This window comes from Nomascus leucogenys, chromosome 19, assembly GCF_006542625.1.
Source record: "Nomascus leucogenys isolate Asia chromosome 19, Asia_NLE_v1, whole genome shotgun sequence".
NCBI lineage: Eukaryota > Metazoa > Chordata > Mammalia > Primates > Hylobatidae > Nomascus > Nomascus leucogenys.
The window spans coordinates 5,570,916-5,587,031 of NC_044399.1; positions in this window are offsets into that span (position 1 = coordinate 5,570,916).

The following is a 16,116-nucleotide window of genomic DNA, read 5'->3' on the forward strand; positions in this document are numbered from 1 at the left end:
TATCGGAGTTATTTAGGAAACAAAACTGGAAGAGTCCAGGAACACACGGTAGAATGTGCCCACCACCTTGCCGTCTCCTAAGTTTTAAAAATTATCCCTGTCAAACGTCACAACGACTTTGTTAATGCCTTCGTTGTGGCATTCTGAGGTACTGTGTGTCCTTGTAAGTTGTAAACCATTTGCATTTCCTTTGCTCATTGAACCTCCAAAAATGAATCAAATTTACCAAATGATGACCATCTTTCCAGGGGCAGCAGAAATGGAGTTACAAAATCAGAAACAGGAGGGACTCACAAGGCTGAATCACACTATTTCTTGGCACCCTTGCTTGTCACATTGGGAAGTATTGGCAAAACCCCACAAGACAATGAATCTGCAACATCCAACTATATAACTCATATGGCATGCAATTCTTTTTTTTTTTTTTTTTTTTTTTGAGACGGAGTCTTGCTCTGTCACCCAGGCTGGAGTGCAGTGGCGCAATCTCGGCTCACTGCAAGCTCCGCCTCCCTGGTTCACGCCATTCTCCTGCCTCAGCCTCTCCGAGTAGCTGGGACTACAGGCGCCCGCCACCACGCCTGGCTAATTTTTTGTATTTTTAGTAGAGACGGGGTTTCACCGTGGTCTCGATCTCCTGGCATGCAATTCTTTAGGTATGTCACCTAACACACAGAGGATCAGGAAGCCTAGAAAGTGTGTCTCCTATGTTCAGTCCCAAACTTTGAAGTCAAATGGATCTGCTGAGGTTTCTGTACAAATGTTCAAATCTAATATCCTAGACTTATAGAAAAAAATTTCAGGCCGGGCACGGTGGCTCACGCTCGTAATCCCAGCACTTTGGGAGGCCGAGGTGGGCGGATCACGAGGCTAGGAGATCGAGACCACGGTGAAACCCCGTCTCCACTAAAAATACAAAAAATTAGCCGGGCGTCGTGGTGGGCGCCTGTAGTCCCAGCTACTCGGAGAGGCTGAGGCAGGAGAATGGCGGGAACCCGGGAGGCGGAGCTTGCAGTGAGCCGAGATTGCGCCACTGCACTCCAGCCTGGGTGACAGAGCGAGACTCCGTCTCAAAAAAAAAAAAAAAAAAAAAAAAAAAAAAAAAAAAAAAAAAAAAAAAATTTCAAGAATACTTTGCCATGTAAATCATCCAGTTCTTTCCCTGACCTGGGTAATTTTCTAGATTGTTTTGTGGGTTTTGCTTTCTGATTTGTTTTCTTCGGATTTGTTTAAAAATCTAAGGTCAATTCTTTTAAATGAGTAACCTAAATAGGATATAAAGTTTTTCTTGAATAATCATTAAACAATTACTTTTGTATTTGAATAATTACCAGAAACTAGGTTAAGAAAAAAAAATCTTTAAGAAGTTTATTCCAAAGGCAAAGTAACACAAATTCAGGTAATCTATCATGATTATATGCTGTCATTCTACAGTGAAAAAGACACAAAACCTGTTACTTCTTGGTCATGGCATTACATAAACAACCAAGGAAAAATAGATCAGGAAGATAGAAGACATTTCATATCCCCAAACTGAGCTTCTCATCAAGTGAGATTGTCATCTATAAACAATATTTTCAATGTTTTAGAATTTGAAGTGGACAGTCATACCCTTTCTTCATGTGATTCTTTCAAGATCCTCTTAGTTATTTTTGTTAGACTTATTTTTCTGATGGAGAAAATTGAGATCAAAGAAGTTAAATAGCATTTCATTGGGTCATATTTTCTTTCATATTAACATCTCTGAAATAAGTATTCATTGTGCAATTAATGCGTTAGCAATCATCCCTTAGTGTATTGGCAGTACTGTCTTTGTAACAATTGCACATGTGCATCTCATAATTAATGGTACCTTTGAGCCAATGAAATATGCTAAATTTAAATTCCACTTTGGCTCCAAATTGTTTATTCTTTCCTTGACACTAGGTGGTCTCACGTGAGATTGGTTGAAAAAAAAAAAACGAACCAACCAACAACAACAACAAAAAAATTTGAGCACTGTGGATTTTTAGTTATAATTATAATACATAAAATTCAAAATATATGAAATTAATTTTAGGTCCTAAGCTTGTACTTTTTATAATGTAAAATAATGATGTATTAAAAACATTTGTATTATCTGTATATATTTTAAATTTAGTTTAATTTCATAAACATTTCTCAAGAGCATATTTTGTGCAGGGCATACTGCTAGTCATTATGGGACCTATATAGTTACGTAAAATTTAAAGTATGGTCTTATGGGGGAAGATGATAGAAAATGTACATTTATAAACTTCCTACTATGTATGAGTTATTATATTATAAATTTTTACATATTTTGATCCATTTAATCCATGAGTAGACTGGGGCTCATGAAATTATAAAGATTTTCCCATGGTATCAGGAATAAGAGTTGTCAAAGTAAAATTAAAACCAGGACTTCTGGCTCCCTAAAGCTATTCTAATGCTATTATTTCAAGCATAAAGCTAGTTTTTATGTAAGTTATAAAAGAGATACACATTTACATTGATGGTCCATATGAAGAGGCGACAAGTTGGCTTCCATCAGTAGCTAGTAAATGTGCTCTCTCCTTCAATCAAATAGACATTGTCTTTATTTTGTGAGGAAGCAGCATCGTGTTGAGGCTGTTTCTCATGGGGCATTCTCATCTCACAAATGGAGTCTGAAATCAATACAACGATTAGAGTGTTGGCAAAGGAGGGGAGAGGAAGGCTAGTAGTGTTATTTGTTAATAATGATACTCTATTAAACTTGGAATTTTAAAAGTTGCTTGGGTTCTCTTCACTCATGAAAACAGTTCTATCCAAAGTGAGGAAGAAAATATATATTTATTCAATCCTAACCTGAGCCAAACACTGTATTTTGGGCATCACATTCTATGATCATGACAATTCTGAAAGTTATTTAACCCCTTAGTGTAAACATCCATGGATATTTTGAAATGTAAAACCTCTTGTCCAAGGTCACATAACAATATTTCATTCCAGAGTGTGGGGTCTTTCTCCTATGTCCTGTTAACCCCGTATCTGCACATTAACCAGTAAATGAACAATCTGCGGATACAGACTGCCATCCACTACTTAGGTTACTTACTCAGTTAAACCTTTGGAGTTTTCTCTGTGTTCTAACAGGGTTGAACTAACTGAATCTGTATAAACAGTAATCATAGGTTAGCATTTAATTGGTTATTATTGTTTTAAAAAGCCGTGTATCATTCTCTCATTTTTAAAATGATTCATTGATAATTATTACTGTTGTCACTGTTATTATTTTGCAGATGATGAATATCAGATACATAGAACTGACATGAAGTACCCAAGGTCACACAGATATTAAGAGGTAAAAAAAGACAATTTTATACCCTTAGTTTTTTTCCCAATGTTACTCTGACTTTCAAACATTGAAAAAGTATTTTTCTTGAGCCCAGGGCTGGACAAATGGTGCTTAGTTGTTTAGTATATTTAAAAATGTAGAGGATAAAATGATTCCGTTGAGATTTTGGCATTTTGAAAGCCAAAGAGTGGCTTATACATGTATGTTTTTTATGTAGGCTTGGGGGCAGTCTAGGAGAAAGTCAGACCTGTATTGGGAAGTGGATGTTGGCATAACATCTCAGAGATAAGGAAATCAAACTCTGAAAGATGGAGACATTTTCAGCATCATAAACCCAGTCATTAACAAAAGGAAAACTCATGGTCCCTGGCTATCTTTGAGTCTTTGGTGTATCACTAAAGACTGTACAATGAAGCCGTTAAGGACTTGAGTCCTCAAGTCAAACTAACTGTCCTCCTATCCTGGCTTCTTGTTAATGGCTTTGTGACCTTGGGCAATTTACTTAACATCTCTGTGCTTCAGTTTCATCATATGAAATAATGAGGACCCTAATTTCACCTTCTCATAGGGTCATCATAAGGACTAAATGAAGCATTACACGGAGCGTGCTCCAGATGGGGCCTGACACAGTGTCAGGTCGAGAAGCGTTAGCTGTTATTGTTCAACCAGCCGTAGCCTCTATTTGCTTGTCTGTAAATTGGGAATTGAGCTAATATTCTCACAAGATACTAGTAGAAATTGTTTGAGAAAGGGGCATCCAGTAATAACATTTAATAATTTTTGCTGTGGGTCTGGTCACTAAAGGTTTGTGAATATTATTTTTAAAAAAAGAAAGAACGAGTGCAAGCATTCCCTCAATGAGCATTTAATAGATGCCCTCGACATATCAGGCAAAGTTTTCTATTGAAGACACAAACATAAATAAAACACACATTCTGGTCCCCAGGGCTCATAAGAGAGTAAGGAAAACAGACATGCAGAAACACATTTCTCAAATGCAGTGAGCAGTTTCCTGGAGGTTTTAAGAGAGGAAGAGAAGGGACAGTGCCTGGAAACCGTTGGGCATCAATTTTCATTATGGACTTGTCTTAACTTAATCAGAGGGAAGATTAGCTTTCCTGTATCTAGCTTCATCTTATCTAGTTTTGAGCCAGAGTGGGGTGATGGAGTGTGAACTGGGGACCTATGGCCTTGTCTTAGCCTTGGCTTGCTGTGAGGCATGGGGACATCACTTAACTTGCTTACGTCTCCTACTCATCATCAGCAGGTGACACCATCTCTGGTCGACCATTGACTTGCTGGAACCCACACAGTCCCTGAAAGAATACAGAAGCCAGAAGGAAGCCTTGGACGGAAATATCTTTGGTGAAAGCAAAGGCAAACACAAGAGCCAGCTCATGAATGGTAAAAGTCACTGTATCATCTGATATTGGACTCTGTCCATCAGAGCATCACTTTCTAGAGGAGTTCAGAGTCAACAGCTAAGTCTAGGGCAGAATTACTCCAGGTTTCTAGGAAGATGGTGCTAGACAATTCTCCACAAGAGAAGAACTTGAACCTTGAACTTCTGATATGAGAATTAAAAATAACCTCCTTGTTTTTTCAACAGTTAATACATTTTATCTATCCCATCTGCATAGGTTTTCCCACTTTTTAAAATAAATTAAAATTATTTGTGAGGATCATTAAAATTTTATTTGTAGCTTGCAAATGCTTTAAAGACAGATCATATTTCAATGATCTTTGTGCTAATAGTAAGATGATACATGCTCATAACATGTGCTGATTGAATGGATAAATGAATGACGATGAATGGATAAATCAATGAAATAATACCTAAGTGGAGGAGTGAAGGCGTGTAGGACAGGCTCCTGAATGTCCACCCAAAAAAGTTCTATTTATGGGGAAATGGTAGCAATATCTGATGGCCAAAAACAGGAGTAAATGGCCCAGGACTTTATTCAAGTGTCAAATATCCAAACAAGGTGGACAGTGATGGTCTCCAGGGCCCGCCCCCTTCTCAGCCCACCCTGCCTCAGTCTCCCTATGTTGCTACTCCTTTTCATCCAGATTTAGCTCCATTGCACATGCCCTGGAAACAGGCCCCTTCTCTGTCATCACTCCAGGTTAGCTGTGTCCCTCTAAATGAGAGCAAGAGAGACAAGAAGCCCCATGTGAAAGGGACAGGAGCCACGAGGCAGGAGCCAGGGAGCCCATTGTGGCTGAAACTCATGGGGAGTACTGGGGGCTCTGGGTGAAAAGGAGAATAGACCTTGGGGTCCTGTACCCACCACGGGCTGCCTGAGAGGCTGAGTCAGGGTGGTGTGAGCAGAACCTCCATGTCCTGTGGACTGCAGGAAGGTTCTGCTGATGGGCTACCTGGGGAGAGGGAGGTCTTGACTCTATGCCAGCAAGGTGGCCTCAGGGTGGCTGCTGGCTCAGACTGAAGGCCGTCCATCTTTTCAAAACATGTTGTTCTCCATCACTCTATGACTCTGCAGGCCTCTCTCCCCTCATCCTCCTCCCTCAGGTTTAGGAAGGGTAAAAGCTCAGCTGCTAGCAGCCCCATGCCTCTGTAGCCACCCAAACATTGATAGTTAGACCCTCGGTAAATAAAGCTTACTGAATTCTCCCACTGGGGGTGTGTTTCCCATGAGAGCCCTAACTGACATAAACACACAGAACTTCATCTCCACACAGAGCTGCTTTATTTCTCGTTCCTCCTTTCCCTCTTCCCCTCTTAAGCTCAGAGGTATCTTTGCTGTGTGACCTTGGACAAGTCTGTCCAGCCCTCAATTTCCTTACCTCCAAAGCAGAATTAACATCCTGCATTGTCATAGGCATCAAATGAGGTAATTCATGTAGGATATTTGGTATGGTCCCCTACAAATGATAGACATTGAATAAATTTCAGCCTTAAGAAACTGTGATTTTGAAGTGACTCATTCTTTTCACCCTAGTAATAAGTGAAAATAAGTTCCATTTTGTACCTTGAGTGGGATTTTACAGCAAGACAGTAAAAGTAAAAGATGAGAAGAGTGTTTTTTTTTTCCTAAAACAAACCATTTAAGCATCACTTCACGTGAGTAACAGGAGCCTCTCAAGCAATCCCCTCACCTCCTCTACCCCCCTCGATTCTAGAAAACAGAACAGTACTGTTCAAAGGTTTCTCTGAACTATACCATTCAAGCAGGTTTTATGAGAGATTGTATAGCTCTGTAAAGAACTTGATCAAACATGACAACAGGCCCACTGATAACATCTTTATCAGTTTACTCAATAGAGTTATCTGAAAAAATGGGATTTAATTAGAATCTATTCTGCTTTTTATAAATGTAGACCAGAGAGATGCCAGACAGAGACGCAGAAAAAAAGGGACGGTGCTCTGAACAGCACCTTCTCTCACTCTTCAAAGGCAAAGTAATTACAAGTTATTAGGACAGGAGTATCAGAGACCAAAGAAGAAAATGCAGAAACTTCTTACAAATGTGAATTATCTTTTTGCCTAAAAGGAGCACAGAGGAATTCCTTAGGTGCCTCTCTGAAAGGCAAGAGTGTAGTACAAGATTACTCCAAAATTATTCAGAATGAAAGTGCAGACAGCTATGGCTTTGTAAACACGAGGCCTAGTAGGTGTTCCCATGAGCAATGAAGCACAGAGAAAGTTAATTTGGAAATAAAGCTATTTATGGAAGAGAATATTTTGATTTTCCTGGTTTTTGTTTGTTTGTTTTTGTTTTTGTTTTCGTTTTGCCCTGCATTTGAGTGAGGGAAAGAGAGAGATTGTCATTGGAGATCCAAGTCTCCAGTACTTGGCAGGTAGCAAATAATGTGACAGGGGCCCAAAGGGTTTGGATGAAAAATGAATGAAAACTCATCTTCTTTTTTTTCTTAATTAGAGTCATAATGGTACATTTCTGTGCCCTAAATTTATTTCTTAGAAAGATTGCTGCTATGGTTGGCTCATAGTGTCTAACTCTGTCTTATGAAACTTGTTCTTAGAGCCTTTAATAAGTAATTATTCCTTTTGTCTTTCTCTGACCGATTTAAAATATTTGCTTTTGTTAAGAAAATAAAACAACCTTAACTTGTGGCAGTTTGGGGGAAAGGATTAAAAACTGTGGCTTTTTCTGAGTCCCTTTTGCTGCTACTCAAAGTAGCCACTTCCACCTTTGTTAATTATTTGCTCCCTTTTCTGGTCTTATTCTCCTTCTAAAAGCCTCAGGCCTTGGTTCTCATCCTTCTCCGTATATGGTGGGGATTCACGCAGGCATTGGGTTTTCCTATTCAAGCACCTGATTCACCTTCGGGTACCATAAACTAGTGCTGACTAGAGAAAGCCTATTCTATTCATTAGGAGCAGGATGGTAATAATAATTTGAATATAAATCTGAATTTCTCTCTATTCCATATACTTCTTAGGTTCTTGGCTTGCCTCTCTTCGTGAAAGCTCACAGTGCCTCTCATCTCAGCTCAAATGACTATTTGATGCTGCTAAACAATACACAAAAAGTCATTCTTCCTGAGAGTGACGACCTTCCCAAGCCACACACTGGCTCTCTGTGGCTGGTTTTCGGCTTCTACTTAGCAGGTCCTTTCCCTGACTTGGCAGGAAATTGCCCTCCTGAGAGGACTACGAAGGGCAAGTTGCCCGGCAGGTGAGTAGCTGGAACACTGAGTAATGGCAGTAGCCACACTAGGGAACAGGACCATGCAGAGAAGTAAAAAGCCAGGTTCCTGGTGATGATTAATGCTCAGAAAAGATAAAGCTCATCATATGCCACCGCCCACACAACGCCTTGATCACAAGAGAAATTCTGGGTTCTGGTGACCATGATCAGTCACAGGGAGCCAGGTGTCCACGTACAGAATCTCACACAATCTTCACAACACCGTGAGGGAGGAGCGGTGTTCGGTCCAAGCGTACACATAAAAGATGGAAACCTTATGGGCGGTGACTTTCTTAAGGTCTCAGAGTTGGCAAATGATGAAGCCAGAAATACACAGTTTTTATATATTTATAATGTTACCTATATGGAAACAGTGTACCAGATATACAGTATGTCTAGTATAAAGAGATGTTCCAAGCTTATATTGTGCCTCCTCTACCTCGCTCTGGAATCAGCCATGAAATGAGTTTTTGAAAATGTGGTCTCTATTGTTTTCCCAGAACTCTATTACTACAATGGCCTTTGTTCAGAACCACGTTTGTAAGGTTTGGTTCTTTTCCAGTTTTAGGAAAATTTAATTTTTTAAATCTCTCTGACTAGAGCCTGTATGCTGAAATGTACCTGTGTTACTCCATAAAGAACATAATAAACTTTTTAAGCTTCCAAAGGTTCTGCCCAAGGAATTGGATAAAATTTAAAGCCAGAACAACAAAAAAGACTTGGTCCCCAAGATTTGAAGGATAGAATACTTATAGAACTAATTTAAGTTTAATTTGAATAAATTACATATTTTTCTCTGATATAAATTATTCCCCATTAGGAAGGCTGGACGTGTGAGTATGTAAAAATGGACCAAATATTTTCAAGAATCACTTACCTGTCAAACACAGTGCTGAATACTGTACACTTGCTATCTTGATTTTTGTTCACAAAATCCCCATTTTAAAAGTAAAAAAAAAAAATGAGGCTTCAAAGACTTACAAGCTGACCTAGTAAGCATTTGGTAAAGTTTGAATTTTAATCAAGGTCTAATGACCACGAAACTTTGCTTAAAAAGCAATATTTTTAAAAAGTTATTTTCTCATTCTCAAATGTATTTACCACATTGACAGAGAACACTTTAATCTTTTATTTCTAACATTGTCTATATTCATTTAAGGCGATGGTCACTGTCACTGCTCATTTTTTCAGTTCTCTTTGTGGATCAGTTAGGTGAGTCAGGGAGGCTGTCTACCCATGGATTAGACTGTGCTGAATAGACTGGCATGAAACAAGGGATCAAAAGTAAAGAAAGTTTCCACAGTGACACAATCCAGTCTACTTCCATAAAACTAAAGCAAAAAATAAGGCAGAAACTTTACCTTACATATTGATATGGTTTAGCTGTGTCCCCACCCAAATCTCATCTTGAATTGTAGCTCCCATAATTCCCACATGTCATGGGAGGGACCCAGTGGGAGGTAATTGAATCATAGGGGCAGGTCTTTCCCATGCTGTTCTCCTGATAGTGAGTAAGTCTCAGGAGAGCCGATGGTTTTATAAAGGAGAGTTCCTCTACACATACTTTCTTGCCTGCCATCATATAAGACGTGCCTTTGCTCCTCCTTTGCCTTCCACCATGAGTGTGAGGCCTCCCCAGCCATGTGAAACGGTGAGTTCATTAAACTTCTTTTTCTTTATAAACTACCCAGCCTCTGATATGTCTTTTATTAGCAGCGTGAGAACAAACTAATACATACATGGTGGATTTATCTCTACTTCTCTTGTGACACTGTGCTACAATGACAGCAAGGACAACTTTTATATATTTGTATACAAATGCAAAGAGAGCAAAATAACAACGGAAATAAGAGATTACTATACAATTCTGGAAGTTGAAAAGTGAATAAATAAATCACAACTGGCTTAGCAAAGTAGAAAAAGAGAGTAGAGATATTTACCACTTAGAAGCAATTTTATTCCCATGATGGAAACTTGAAAAGGCTGAAAAACTAGAGACACAGAATTTCTATGAACACTTGCTTGTGGTATCGAGCCGAAACAGGAATATTGCTCACAAGTCTACAAAAGGGGGAAATCACTTTCTCTGGGGCACGTAGCAGCTGGTCTCCATCTCCCCCCACTAAAAGATTGACTTTCTAGTGAGGTAGCTTCAGAGAGGTGCTCTCCTGGGCTATCCTAGGCAAGGTTAGGATGGGAGTGAGGCAGCATTCTGAAAGCAAAGACTTGGTGCACTTGGGTGATACATGTCTCAACCACAGCCTCATTCTCCTTCCTGCATGCTTTTATAGTTTCCTCTGACGGTAATAGAAGTTCCTGGCTGGGCGCAGTGGCTCATGCTTGTAATCCCAGCACTTTGGGAGGCCGAGGCTGGTAGATCATGAGGTCAGGAGATGGAGACCATCTTGGCTAACATGGTGAAACCATGTCTCTACTAAAAATACAAAAAAAAATTAGCCAGGCGTGGTGGTGGGCACCTCTAGTCCCAGCTACTCGGGAGGCTGAGGCAGGAGAATGGTGTGAACCCGGGAGGTGGAGCTTGCAGTGAGCCGAGATCGCACCACACTGCACTCCAACCTGGGTGCCAGAGCAAGACTCTGTCTCAAAAAAAAAAAAAAAAAAAAAACAAGTTCCTAATGTTACAGAAAAAAAAAGAGATTTCTCCAAATCCAAATGGCAAATCAGTCCCTTTGGTTTTGCTAGGAACTCACAGTAGTACACCACCTAATTTAAACATTTTGCATTTTTTAAATTAAGAAATTATTTAAAGCTTGGTTTTATACTTCTTAGTGGGTGAGCACACTTTCTATATAAGTAATCAAGCCTAGTTTTCTGTATAACCTAGTCAATATTACTTGAGTAGTGAATGAGCATCTCTAAGTCTGTAAAGACTGATAGTATTCCTACTACCAAGATCCAGAAACTCTCTCTTGCTCACTCTTCTGGGTAAAGGTATAGAAAGCGCCTGCGTAAATAGTACAAAGCCGTGGCAATTTGGAGAATAATGTGGGAGCTGCTGATTGGCACTTCGTTATCGGAATTAACTCTTTTCAAATGGCAGACTAAAAGCAGCTAGTGTGTGCCGCTCTCACTGAGAGAAATGGAAGGGGCAAATATTAATAAATACTGCACCTTCAACTGAAGTATCTGGGTACATGCATTGGGATTCATCAAGAAAATAACCCATAGAAAACAAAGAAAAGCAAGGCAGGGCAACAGCTTACGTGGGAGTGACATGGAGCCAGGGAAGCTTCTTCTGCTCAGGGAAGCAGCGAGTGAGTGAGTGACCCTGGGAACCCGTGCTTCTCCCACAGATCTCTGCAAAGCTCGCATCAGGAGATCCCCTCATGAACCCACTCGACCAGTACCTGCAGATCGACACACAGAGCCCCAGGAGCTTAAGATATCTGGGCTTCCCCTACAAAAGTAGCAGCAACTCTGGCAAAGTGGGAGGTTCGACCCCCGTCTGTACCCCTAGAAAATCCAGGGGGCTGAGCAGCCGTGGTCTGCAGGCCCCACTTCCAAGGCACCTCCCAGGATAAGACCCACTGGCTTGGAACTTCAGCCACGCAGGGATAGTGGCGTTACACCTCCCTGAGAGGGAGCTCCCAGAGGGTGGGGCAGGCCGCCATCTTTGCTGTTTCATAGCCTTCACTATTGACACCTTCAGCTGCTGGAAAATCCAAGGTGACTAGGGATTGCAGCAGCCCCCCAGCACACTGCAGCAGCCTGAGGAAAAGTGGCCAGACCGTTTGTTATGTTGGTTCCTGATCCCATATTTTTCTCACTGGGCAGGTTCTCCCTGCCTGGGTTTCCAGCCACCCCATTGCTGGGGCTATGGAACCAGTAGCATCTCTGCAACTCCCTGGGATAGAGCCCCCAGTGGGAAGGGTGGGTTGCCGTCTTTGCTGTCTCACCTCCCTCACCCTTGCTGTCTCCAGGTTCTGGAGTCTGTGAAGACTAGGAGCTGGTCAGGACCGCCAGCACAGAGCACCCACCTCATGGAAAAGTGGCCAGACTATCCTCCGTGCAGGTTCAGTCCTCACTGCTTCTCAGTGGACAGCTCCACCCTACCTGGGACTCCAGCACAACCACCCTGCCCTCACCTGACCACTTTGATCAGAAGCAGCACAGCATTTCTTTGAGGAGGAAATGCCAGAATCAACCCATCACCCCTCCAGCGCTGCAGCTGCAGTCAATCCACAACTCTCATTTTAAAAGTCCTTGGGCTGGGGAAAGAGCAAAGGACCTGGTGACTACACTGGTACCTTCAGCACAGGGCAGCCACCACACAGAAAGGAGTCCAGCCCCTCTTCCCTGGCAACCCCCACCTCCCACTCTTCACCAGGTAGGGCCTCAGGCTCATGACTGCAAAACATCTGCCCCACCCGTGGCTGAACATACCCACTGTTAGTAGCCTAGAGTTTTCCTGGGGAGAGGCCCCCAGAGCCATCTACAGCCCCTCCCATAGCAGTGATTCTATCCCTGCCATCCCCAGCCTGGGAAGAAACAAAGAGCCTGAGGACTATACCTGAGCCTATAGCAGACCACCGTCACTATACAGAGAGGAGACCAGTCTCCTCCCAGTGAGCCCTCAACCCCCTGCTCCCCAGCAAGTGAAGCCCGAAGCTCATGTCAGCGCTGCAGCTGCCTACCTCACTGGCTGAACACTTCCAGTAACAGTGGCTCCATGTTCCTCAGAGATGGAGCCCCCAGGGGCAACCGAAAGCCCCTCTGCCACTGCCTCTGCAGTGTTGTCACTGCCTCCGCTATCCTTGGAATAATGCAGGAGCAAAGGCACCAAGTATTTTATCCACACCTCCAATAAGCAGAAGTTGACTCAAGGAAAGGAGGTCAGTTTATCTGCCACAGGTCCCAGCCACCCACCCTTCCCCCACTTGTCACCAGAAAGGAACCCTTGGCTCGGGTCCACAGCACTGAACTACCCCCCATCCCGGACTGATTGCACTGAGCAATTGCTGACCTGCATCTCTCTGGGGTGGAGCCCCCAGTAATCAAGTAAAAGACCCTCAGCCACAACCACGAGTAAGGTCCCTTCCTCTGCTGCCTCAAAGATAGGGAGGAAACATAAACCCTGGGATTACCCCAGAGCTATCTTGGGCAGCCCAGGAATGCTAAGTCACAATCAATGGCCAGCACTCAAGTGGGAGAGGAGTCCACACTTTCAGAGCATTGAGAGGGAGCATGGATGCACATATGAGGAAATACAGGGGAGCCACACAACTGAGCAAGAGTGCACCTACTGACCAATATGCCTAAGCACCACCTACCTATTGGATCACACCCTAAAGCTTCAACACCAAAAACACCTCGCAAGCATACTCACCTGTGAAAACAAAGACAAGAAGCCAGTTACAAATAAAGACCCTGCACAAAGCCTGGCCCCTATGGAAACATTAAGACAAGAAGTCTACTGACTGTCCTCAATCTACAATGCAGTTAAAGGAACACTCACATGCAGAGATGAGAAAGAACCAACATAAGAACTCCCACAACTCAAATGGCTAGAGTGTTGTATGTCCTCCAAACAACTACACTAGTTCTCCAACAATGGTTGTTAAGCAGGCTGAGTGGGCTAAAATGACAGAAATAGAATTCAGAATATGGATAGGAATGAAGATCTTCAAGATTCAAGAGAACAGCAAAACAAAATCCAAGAAAACTAAGAATCACAATAAAATGATACAGGAGCTCATGGATGAAATAGTATAAAAAAGATCCTAACTAACCTGATAGAGCTGAAAAACACACTACAATAATTTCACAATGCAATCACAAGTATTAACAGCAGAATAGACCAAGCAGAGAAAAGAATCCTGGATCTTGAAGACTGACTCTCTGAAATAAGACCAAACGAAAGAAAAAAAAATGAACAAAACCTCAGAGAATCATGACATTATCTAAAGAGGCCAAATCTACAAATCACTGGCATCCCTGAAAGGGATAGAGAGCAAACAACTTGGAAAACATATTTCAGGATATTGTCTGTGAAAACTTCCCCAAACCTTGCTAGAGAGGCCAACAGTCAAATTTGCAAAATACAGACAACACCTACAAGATTCTACACAAGATCATCCCCAAGACATGTAATCATCAGACTTTCCAAGGTCGAAATGAAAGAAAGCATATTAAAAGGAGCTAGAGAGGAAAAGCCCGTCATCTACAAAGGGACCCCATCAGGCTAACAGCAGACCTCTCAGCAGAAACCCCACAAGCCAGAAGAGATTGGCAGCCTATATTCAACATTCATAAAGAAAAAAAATCTTCAACCACCCAAGAATTTAATATCCAGTCAAACTAAGCTTCCTCAGCAAAGGAGAAATAAGATCCTTTTCAGAATAGCAAATGCTGAGGGAGTTTGGCACCATCAGAACCACCTTATAAGAGATCCTGAAAGAAGCACAAATATGAAAAGGTCATTACCAGCCAATACAAAAACACTGTTAAGTACACAGACACTATAAAGCAACCACACAAACAAGTCTGCATAATAACCAGCTAACAATACAATGATTGGATCAGTCATATATAACAATGCTAGCATTGAATGTAAACAGGCTAAATATCTCATTTTAAAAGGAACAGAGAAGTTAGCTGAGAAAAAAAAGCAGCAAGACTCAATGGTATGCTATCTTGAAGAGGAGAGACCCATCTCATACATAATGACATCAACAGGGTGAAAATAAAGAAGACCTAACTATCCTTAATATATATGCACTCAAATTCCTAAAGCAAATTCTTGGAGACCTTCAAATATACTTAGACTCCCACACTACTATAACAATAGTAGTAGGAGATTTCAACACTTTATTGACAGTATTAGACAGATCATCAAGGCAGAAAATTAACAAAAGTATTCAGGACCTGAACTCAACATTGGATCAAATGGATCTGATAGACATCTACAGAACTCTCTACTGAAAACCAACAGAATATACGTTCTTCTCATCACTACATGGCACATACTCTAAAATTGATGACACAATTGAACATAAAACAACCCTCAGCCAATGCAAATGAACTAAATTCATACCAAACACTCTTGGACCACAGTGCAGTAAAAATAGAAATCAAGAGTAAAAAAAAATTTGCTTGAAACCATGAAATTACATAGAAATTAAATAACCTGCTCTGCAATGACTTCTGGGTAAATAATGAAATTAAGGCAGACATCAAGAAGTTCTTTGAAACTAATGATGACAAAGATATAACATAAAGGAAATATTGAATCTCTGGGACACAGCCAAGACAGTGTTAAGAGGGAAAATTATAGCACTAAATGCCCACATCAAACAGTTAGAAAGGTCTCAAATAAAAAATCAAAAATCACACCTAAACAAATTAAAGAAGCAAGAGAAAGTCAACCCTAAAGCTAGCAGAAGATTAAAAAAAAAGATCAGAGCAGAGTTGAATGAAGGAGATAGAGACACACACATAAAAAAAATTTTAAAGATCAATAAATTTATGAGTTGGCTTTTGTTAAAAAATGAATATTAGGCCACTAGCTAGGCTATAAACGAAGAAAAGAGAGAAGATCCAAAAAATACAGTCAGAAAAAAAAGGGGATATTACCACTGACTCTACAGAAATACAAATAACCTTAAGAGACTACTATGAACACCTCTATGCACACAAACCAGAAAACCTAGAAAAGATAGTATCCCTCCCAAGACTGAATCAGGGAGAAATTGATTCCCTGAACAGACCACTAATAAGCTTCAAAATTGAATGAACAATAGCCTACCAACCAAAAAGCCCCCAGGACCCTACAGATTCACAGCTAAATTCTGCCAGATGTATGAAATTGAAAGTGGACCCCTTTTTTACGTAATATACAAAAGTAAACTCAAGATGGATGAAAGACTTAAATGTAAAATCCAAAACTTTAAAGTCCCTGGAAGACAACCTAGGCAATACCATTCTGGACATAGGAACTGGCAAAGATTTCATGATGAAGACACTAAAAGCAACCACAACAAAAGGAAAAATTGACAAATGCGATCTAATTAAACTTAAAAGCTTCTGCAAAGGAAAAAACAACTATCAAAAGAGTAAATAGACAACGCACAGAAACATTCCTACTGAAAGTAT